Source organism: Syngnathoides biaculeatus, chromosome 14, assembly GCF_019802595.1.
Source record: "Syngnathoides biaculeatus isolate LvHL_M chromosome 14, ASM1980259v1, whole genome shotgun sequence".
Classification (NCBI taxonomy): domain Eukaryota; kingdom Metazoa; phylum Chordata; class Actinopteri; order Syngnathiformes; family Syngnathidae; genus Syngnathoides; species Syngnathoides biaculeatus.
In genome coordinates, this window is record NC_084653.1 from 9,625,056 (window position 1) to 9,635,164 (window position 10,109).

Genomic DNA, 10,109 nt, shown 5'->3' on the forward strand with positions numbered 1-10,109 from the left:
AGCTCCAGTCCCAGAATACACTTTGTCGTGTCACTACTTTAGGGTATAATTTCAAAATTGTTCTTTAGGCCGGTGATGAGAAAACTGGGCAGTTGCACCAATTTATGGCAAAAGAAATCTTCAGTAAATTGAGTTCCACATGAAGACAATATTGCATTACAGCTCCTTTGAGGAATTGTGTGCTGTGTAGGGCTTATTTTTGCCACGTGACAAGAGATTTATGTTAAAGAACAGATGTCAATCAATGCAGCAGTCTCAACTGAAGGGAAAAGTGTCACTACAGTACAATCTGGAGAAATTTAAATATGAGTGAACCAAACCAACGTCCTCCGTAAAAACTTTGACCTTTTCTACAAAGGGGCAGAGCAGCGCATTTATCATAAGATGATGTCTATTTTAAAATGCACCGACACTGACATTTTGCCAGTATCCTTGAAGATCTACTGAGACGTCGGTGATCTGATTCACCCCAATGTGCTATTCAGTCGGATATGGGAGGCAACATCAAGGAATCGTCATTATAGAGAAGAGCTTTTGAAAACCAAATCTGCCGCACAGATTGAGTGAGGCGAGTATGACTTTGTTGTTAAAATGACATACTAGGGCTGATATGTAAAAAAAGAAGCCCCACTCAGACAGGAAGTAGATGAAAGCCTCAGTGAATGATAAATCAAACCCATGAATAATTGTCTACTTTTAGAAGGTAAATGATAGCTAACTTAATTTTTGTTTTTTTAAACTGGGATTCAGTTCTGAATTTCGGATTCAATCCATTGTAGGTGTAGGCCTTCTTGTATTTGGGACTGTGTACTGTATGTCAGATCATGCCAGACCTCTGCTTTGGGGAGATGAGACTCAACACACCATAACCATCCCTTGATTACATAACATTTCACATTTCATGACTATGGAGTGAAGATTTGAATGGGACTCAATACGCTGCAGCCCCCCAGGAAAAACAAAATGTGTAAACATAGCCAGTGGGAAATATTCTTACGGTCCTGTAAACATCACAACTCTCTTCAAAAAGCATCAAATTCCAGCATCAGTACAGAAAATGGATGGATGGCTCAATGATAGGGAGCTGCTTATAACTAAAATGACCAAATTCCAAGTTTGTTAAGCAGAAATATAATTAAAAAATGTTTCTGATAAATGTATGCACTGACCCCAGAGCTGGCTCCTACTTGCTTATTTCAAACAGATACTGTATCTGTTCTGTTATGTAATTGATCATAGAGCTGAATTCAGCAGCTTTTGGCTTGACTAAATTCTCCTCTGCACTTGGAAAACGATGAACTCTCAAGGCTGTTTGAAATGCATAATACAATTCCGCCAATGTGATCACTCTCATTCCTAACTAAAAAGTCTGTGGGAGGCGTCTGCTGTGAATATGATATAAAATATACACCATCTCTGGCCTTACCGAACAGAACTTTACATCCTCCAATTTATCCTGAGCAAAAAAATCATGACAGAAATTTGTCCCTGACGAGTGTTGTGTTCCACTGACAGTTTTAAACACTGTATCTGCCTCTAAAATTATTCTCAAAAGAGTTTGTTTGATTTAAATCCTGTTACTGCCTTCCATGTTCACCACAGTTTACTGTTACATTAACAACTCATTAAAAAAAGGGAAACTATGTTTTGCGTATGTTGAGTGTGCAGGTGAATAATTTTTCTTTAGCTGTTGTTTGCTCATTATCTCAGATGGGAAATGTTTACTGGCTGTGCAAGGCTTTGTGTTCACAAATAGGTCTCTGCTGTTTAGTGCTGGGCAGATTCACAACAAAGCGTGTTTGCAGGGCCTGCAGTGCAGTGAAACACCGGCGTAAGAGATGTTCTATTGCACTGCAGAAATAAAGGCGAGGGTCACACGTGTCGTTAAAAATAAAAAATAAAGACTTGCAGTTTTGTTAACCCCTGTGAAGATGAAGACAAATTTGAGTGGAGCAGAATTAAAAAATATATATATTCCAGTGCATCTCCACATATCCTGCAAATAGATGGATTGATAATGTGACTACACTTGGCCATAAAGGAATTTTTCAGGCATAATTACAAATGAGGGAAAAAAAATCCGGAAGCTCATTTAAAAAAAAAAAAATATCCAATAGCTCATTAAATCTTTTTCTATCTATAGTCTCGCAGACTGTGAGGCTTATTACTCATCAGTCCGTCTTTGCCCTCTGGTAGTTGGATTTTTCACTAAAATGAACACTTTTGTCATTCCACTGAAATATTTATGGGTCAAAGCTGCACTGAGATACTGAGAGTGGGAATTAGGAGAAACTCACTAAACAAAAAAACTGGTCATGATATTTAATGACATATCTTAAGGTTTTAGCAGAGCTAGCAGTGTAAAACGTATTTTGTGTTTTTGGTCCATTCTTGTCAAAAATTGAATTTAGCTTGGAAAACATTACATAGTATGCAAGGTTTGTTATCAACCATTACAAATAAGTATGCTGCCTTCATCAGTGGGAGAAATGCATAACAAAAGTAAGTGGAATAATTGTAAGTTTTCATTGTAAAATATTTTTCATATACTGTTACAACCTCAGAAAGTGAAGTTAATGTCTTTTTGGATCAACAAAGTGTCTCACTGGTGACTTTTTTTGGCAGCATTTTTTCCCTGTTAATAGCATTATTTTTAAATTTGAATTTTTGAGTAAATATGTAAAAAAGGTGAATGTAAGACAAATATAATGTATATAATTTATATTTACAGTCATAGGGACTATGGTACTTTTCATCAGTACGGAATTTTAAGTTTGGTAAAACATATTGTGAAACCATTAACTACAAGATGGAATTAATGAAGTTTAAGAATAAAGTGATCCAATATACATTGTTCTTTCAGTCTCACAAATCGTGGAGGCAATCACAGATTAACTCTGTGGACACTAACGTTCTAATATTAAAGGATGAACTTTGGTCCCACACTGCGAGGGTACGGGTTTGAAACTAGTTACCGAATCTCATCTGGGTCGCTCTCTGCATTGAGATTGCGTCTACTGGCAATTGCACTCGGGATATCTTTTCTCCTCGTCTTCTCCAAATTCCGACTTGAAGGATCTGACTTCCGCATCCGGGCTGAATCCAAATTGTCACATAATGACATCATCATAAATCAGCCAGATGGCGTAAAGCAGTCATGGCAGAACTCCAGGCCGTCTGATTGCCGGTTCCTGATGGCCTAAAGAGTGATAAATACTGTTCAAATTAGACACCAAAATATTCCATTGGGCTATCATTCATATTTAAGAGATTCCAAAGCTATGTTATATGCATAATGAAGTACAGAAGTGCAATCTAAATGATTATTTTGCTGTGCTTATGGCAATTATGAATGTAAAAAGGTGTGAAAGAGCATGGTTGTCATAAAAGTACATTCCCTGCTGATACAGTATTTTGTGGGTTAGAAGGATCAGTCTTTAGACAGAATATACTGTACACAAACAAAAACATACACCAATCTTACTTATCAGAAATGTTTTAACGAAGAGGAGAACTCATAGCAGCAAGTAGCAGAAGTCCTGAATTTGTAATAAAGGTACATGTTCGTTGCAAGGGAGTACCACAGTTTTCTTTTACTAATTCAATAGCATTGGACAAACATGCTTCTATGGAGAAAAAGAGTTGTCAAAACACAGCAATCTCAGATTTGGCTACACGTGTATTTAATTTCGTCGACTGACTGATTACAAATCTATTTCTTTTGAACTTAAAACAATGAATGTGGTATTTCATGTAAAAAAAAAAAAAACCTGTTCTGTGTTTCTATCCATGTCACAATCCATTTGTTACATCGTTCACATTTTCCTCTATTAGGGAGGCTCATATTCTAACCAAATTAAAACCCTTAAAATTAATGTTCCATTCTGAGCACTTTCAGAGGAGCAATTCATAAAAATTTACCTCCCAAAGAATAAAGCACCTGCTTTCCAGTTAAATTTTTGAAACTTATTGAAGGATGAATAACACCTATCTTGGGAAATAATGCAATTCTAATATTTTTTTTTCTCATGTCAAACTGTTTTAATCATAATCATTCTTAATCATTGAGTAAAAAAAATTAACTCACTCCTCACTTTAAAAAAAAAAACGAAAAAAAAACCAGTTCCAATGCCGATGGCGCTCTGCAGACGAGAAAAAGCCACAGACAACTAAAGAGAAGGCAAAACACACCGAGGTAATCCTTTTATTTGTGCTGAGCTCTTGTGAGGTCCTCTGAGGTTATGTGAGAAGTCATTTAAGACAGCATGACTTTGAAGGGCAGCATTGTTTTGACTGCTCCAACAAGTGATTGCAAATTACTCTGTTTTAGACACAAAAATGTTTTTTTTTCTTTTTCTTTTTTTTGCCAGTTTACGATGTTCATCTACAACCAAAACAAACTTCTCTTTATTTAAAAGTATTATTGCTATTGTACAATAGATTTATGTTGTTTGACTAAGGATGAGTACCACAGCTATTGGACTCCCCCCCCCTCTTGTTCACACTGCTTAATCGACAACTGTGGGATGCTTCATCCCTAACACGGTGCTGGCTGGAATCTCCTCACTGAGGAATCTAAAGTTACTTGCCAATGGAGGAAATAACAACTGTTGGAAACCTGAAATTGTTTGTTTACGTTTAAACAACTGCATGCACCCCAAATCCCCCAACACTGTTGGAACAGCAGGTGGGCTAACATAAGGATTGTGACAGTTTTGTCCAAAGGTACAGCAGGAGTTTGGTGTGAAAGAATTATATAATTATTATTACTATTATGATTGTGTTTTGCGTTACTGACACTGGTTAAAGCATCTGCTTTGTAGTTCTGTTGACAGGGGTTCAAATCCCAACCCTACCTGTGAAGAGTTTGCATGTTTTCCCTGTGCATGCTGTGGTTTTCTCTGGGCACTCTGGTTTACTCCCATATCCCAAAAATGTGCATGATAGGTTGAATGAAGACTCTAAATCGATCATAGGTGTGAATGTGGATGTGAAAGGTTGTTTCTATGTGCCCTACGATTGGCTGGAAACCAGTTCAGGGCGTACCCTGCCTCCTACCCAATGATAGCTAGTATGGTCTCCAGCATTTCCGCAACCGTTGTAAGAATAAGCGGCTCAGAAAATGGATGGATGTTTTGTGTTCAATTAAATCTCATAGCATAACTGAATGAAAGTGGACTTCGGGTTCAGTCTGTTTTTTTACAGGAATTAAAGTTTCACTTCGCTTTTTTAGAAAAATAGTCACTAAATGTATTGGAAAAGTTGCTAATTTTCCAGCACTTACTGTGCTTTTGTAAACTACCTCAAATTTACTGCGAGCCATTTTGCTCGTGCAAGCAGCACATGATTAATCACACAACCCTACTGTGCACCTCCATGACTGCATATTTTCTGTGCTTGGTCAAAACGAATCCTATATTCTGCAAAACAAGTTTCAGACAAGCAGTTTTAGAGCAGAACCATTCTTTTTATCTACATATTGTGATACTCAGGACGGAATCATTAATGTGACAGGTACACCACCTGTCTGCCTGCCTCCCACACTCACTAATATGTATTACGATGCTCAACATGGCATTTAGAGGGAAATGGGAAGCAACGGAGAAACCATCTTGTCTGCAGAGACATATTTTCTTTCAATCAACATGACCCCACTGTAGCCGAATACATGTACAGTACATGAACAAGCTTGTGTGCTGTTAAAATTACCTCGCATAAATGTCTGCTTCAAGAGACCTTTGTCCTCCCGGCTACTCTGGGTCTCTTGGATTGTTACTCACATCAATAAAATAGTCAGGTGAGCCCGAACATTGTCTGGTTTTGTTGCATTGCATGTACAATACATAAAGTGGCATTTTGTTTAATGGCTAATCATCCATCCATTTTCTTAGGTGCTTATCCTCATGATGGTCGCGGGAGTGCTGGAGCCTATCCCAGGTGTCAACGGGCAAAAGGCAGGGTACACCATAAACTGGTTGCCAGCCAATCGCAGGGCACATCAAGACAAACAACCGCTCTCACAATCAGACCTAGGGGCAAGTTAGAGTGTCCAATTAATGTTGGATATTTTATTGAGATGTGGGAGGAAACTGGAGTGGCCGGAGAAAACCCACGCAGGCACGGGAGAACATGCAAACTCCACACAGACGGGTCTGGGATCAGACCCGGACCTCAGAACTGTGAGGCCAGCTGATCCACCGTGCCGCCATAACTAATCATGTCGTTGTTATTCAACAAATATAAAAATAACGACTGAGTTTGAAAACAATCCATTTGTTCACAGACAAAAACAAGAAAACAACATATTAATCTCAAATTGAGTAATCTACCAATATTTGTCTATTGCAAATTCCGTAGCCACAAAAAAAAAAAAAAAAAAAATACATCTGTGCACCTTGGACCTGAACCTATAATTCAAAAGGACGTTGAAATATAAGCTTCAATGTTCAGTATTAAAAAGCATACTTGATTATCATGACACGTACCCTACAAAGAGTTAAAGCTTTATCTATGGTTAAGCTTTGTCCTGTCTCTCTGCTTGCGATCAAGTGATTAAATCCAATATGCGATGCAGTGGGTGTCTTTAAGTCTTTAAGTGATGAATCAGACATTAAAGCATCTACATGAAAGGATTTTTGAAAGCAATGTACTATATGTACAGCTGGGGACATTGTAAAGGCTGGAGGGTAGATTAATGATTTGTCGATCAAGAGGAGCGATGACTGATTGTTTTACAATGAACTAGTCTTTTCTGTGTTTTGATCTAGTTGTAGTTGCAACATCCGTTTGCATAAGGCAAAATGGGAAACCAACAATTGAGAAAAGATGTCTTTGTGAAGTGCTGGCCCTCAGCACGTGTAAACTAAATGCAACCAATGTGTAACATTTGTAATAACTACTAAATAGCTTTTTTTTTTTTTTTTTTTTTGCATAGTCCAGTAACACAATTGCATAAAAACAGGGATCTACTGTAGATTAATTTGTGGTGCTTTTATGTGACAGAAAATGTCAGGGGATTTGGAAAAGGATGAGGAAATAATATATTTACTTTCTGATTTATGCCCTTGGAGCTTGAATGGAAGATAGTTAAGATAAATAGCTAATCTGGGGGCCAAATCGCTGCCTCCATTTTCTTTGTCATTTGAATTCTCAGTGCACCAGAGAGGAAGGTGAAAATGATTTGGGGACCATTACCGCAGCCCTATGTTGCTGCGCCAGTAAAACCGAGAGGCCATTAGGACACTTGGCCAGGGTAATTGCAGCCATATTGTACATAATTTGGGATCTGATATCTATCAGCGTTAACGTTCCTGACATTCAAACTGTGAACATCTATCTAGCTGTTGAGGAAAGGTGAAATTATTATTTTGGATTGCGTCTTTGGAAGTTGTCTTTTGTTCAACATTTACAGCATGTTAACATCACTCTCCTGGTAGAACCAAAATGACCACTTTACGAGAGTGTATAATAGTGGTTTGCATTCTCCCTTGTATACAAAATGGCTGTGGTTCTCTTAAGGGAAAAAATCTTGCACTGTAAATTTATCAACAATATTGTTAAAAAATAATTGCAGTTTGAGTGGGTGGTGCTTTGACAAGTCCACGTGGGTTGCTTAATTTTATCAATGTGCGAAATGAACCTGTTTTTTTCTATAATGTGGTGCACTTTAATCATCAGAGGATGATGATACTGTGTATGATGTTTGTGGTAACAAATGAATTGCGTGAATTCTGGAACATTTTCCATTAACATTCCAATCGCGTTGAACTTCACTTTTATAAGAATGGGTGTTACAGCTGCTGGGGTCTCTATGGTGATGATATAGGAAAGCAGTCTTTAATTTTTGTTTGAATACTGCATGTTCGTCAGTCAAAAAATGTTTCTTGTCTGTCTGGACCAGAAAAAATAAAAAAAGATGCAACATGAAAAGTTTGACCAAAACCCATTCCATGACAACGGCCACCCTTAAAGTTGGTCAACAAACTAAAACCTCACAAGTAAAACATTCTTAAATGTACAGGCTATGGGTTTGATGCCATTTTTAACATATGTTGCGATACAAATATAGCGGACAGGTCCCAGTAAATCCTCCACAACTTGATAAGCTGCCACCATAACTTCAATCGGCAGGATTGGGCAATTTTTAGCAAGACAATGCCAAACCACATTCTCCACGTGTTATAACAGTGTTGCTTCATAGTACAAGAATGTGGGTACAAGACTGGCCTATCTGCAGCCAATGAAAATCTGTGGCACATTATCAAGCGTAAAATATGCAAATGGAGACCGCGGACTGTTGAACAGTGGAAGCTGTTCATCAAGCAAAAATGGGAACGAATTACACCTACAAAGTTTCAACAACTAGTGTTCTCAGTTCCCAAATACTTATTGAATGTTGTTACTGTCACGAACGGGACTCGAGGGCGGACCCAAATGCACAACTCGGGTTACAGGCAAGCGGTAAGCAGAAAGTCTTTATTCGTTCCAGAGTCGGTAACCGGGGAGGGAGTCAGCACAAACAGCAGGAACAGGGGCGACAGGCTTACAGGGTAATTCGTGAGACAGGCGTTGGTCAGTACACGGGAGGTTGGCGTCAGGAATGCGGAAGTGCGGGAACGAGGCATGCGAGGCAACGATCTGGCAAAAAACAGTCGTCCCCTGAGTCCTATAAGTACCAGGGTTAATCAGCGAAGATGAGGCACAGGTGTGCGCCTCCTAATCATCGTCGGTCTGCTGGGACACGCCCAGCCTGGGCTGGAACAGCAGGGCCATGACTGTACCCCCCTCTTAATGGCCGGCTCCAGTAATACAGTGGTACATGCGACCGTCTCCCAGGTTTTTTGGAACATGTTGCAGCCATTAAAATGTGAAATTCATAATTATTTCCTAAAAATAGGTTTATCAGTTAGAACATTAAATATGCTGTCTTTGTAGTGTATTCAATTAAATATAGGTAGAACAGGATTTCCAAATTATTGTATTCTGTTATTTGTTTAACACAACCTCCAAACTTCACTGGAATTGGGGTTCAAGATTTCATTAAATATTTTATAAAATTCCACTTGTTGATGTGTTTTGTGTGTGTTTTGAGTTTAATAATGAAGCCTCTGTGATCTAGGATTCATATTTCATAAATGTAGCCACCTTTAGATTATAATATTGATAAAAGTCAGCACTTTTCCTAAAAAAAAAAACATGGTAAGCTTTACGAGGAAAAAATAGCATAATTATAATATTACACGTCAAATCCTGCTAAACTGGAAGGAATGCAGGCATCACTTTTTCTTTTGCTTTGGGCTTGTCCCGTTAGGGGTCGCCATAGCGTGTCACCTTAGATGAATGCATATTTGTTTGGCACAGTTTTACGCCGGATGTCCTTCCTGACTCAACCCCTCTGTATCTAGCAGGTAAGAGAAGCTTACAGCACCTGGTATTCCCAGGCGGTCTCCCATCCAAGTACTAACCAGGGCCAAAACCCGCTTAGCTTCTGTGATCTGATAAGACCGGGTGTTCTCAGGGTAGCATGGCCGTAAGCGAATGCAGGCATCACCGCTTTGACAAATTTATCCAGTATCCAAGCCGCTTATCCTGACAAGGGTCGCACAATCACTGGAGTTTATACCAGGTAACTTTGGGCGAAAGGCAGACTATTTACACTGAACTGTTCACCAGTCAGTCACAGGATACATATGAACACCAGGACTGAATAGGAATTGATCACATGCTTCAAGCACCAAAGTCAGGTGTGTGTGTATACCACTACACCAGTGATTTCCAACCTTCATAGAGCCAAGGCACATATTTTACAATTGTAAACTCGCACAGCACACCAACAAAAGTAAACATCAATAAAAATGGATCGATTAATACCGTATGTACTTCCTGCCATCTAATAGAAGAGGATTTTTTTGTTCTGTCTGTCATTGTGCCTCACTGGCATAAATAGATGAATAAAGATACATTATTTCTTGGAATAAATGTTTTTTTTTTAGCAATTACATAAAATTGGATAACTTCCTATTGCACACCTGAAGAGCGCTCACGGCACACTAATGTACCCCGGCACATTGTTTGGGAATCACTGCACTGCACCATCACTGACTCACACA

The 10,109-nt window shown here is 38.7% G+C and overlaps 1 pseudogene; it reads right to left on the reverse strand.

The window, feature by feature from the left end:
- Positions 1–9,415: 9,415 nt before the first annotated feature.
- LOC133512780 (5S ribosomal RNA) lies at positions 9,416–9,535 on the reverse strand (annotated as a pseudogene).
- Positions 9,536–10,109: the final 574 nt, after the last annotated feature.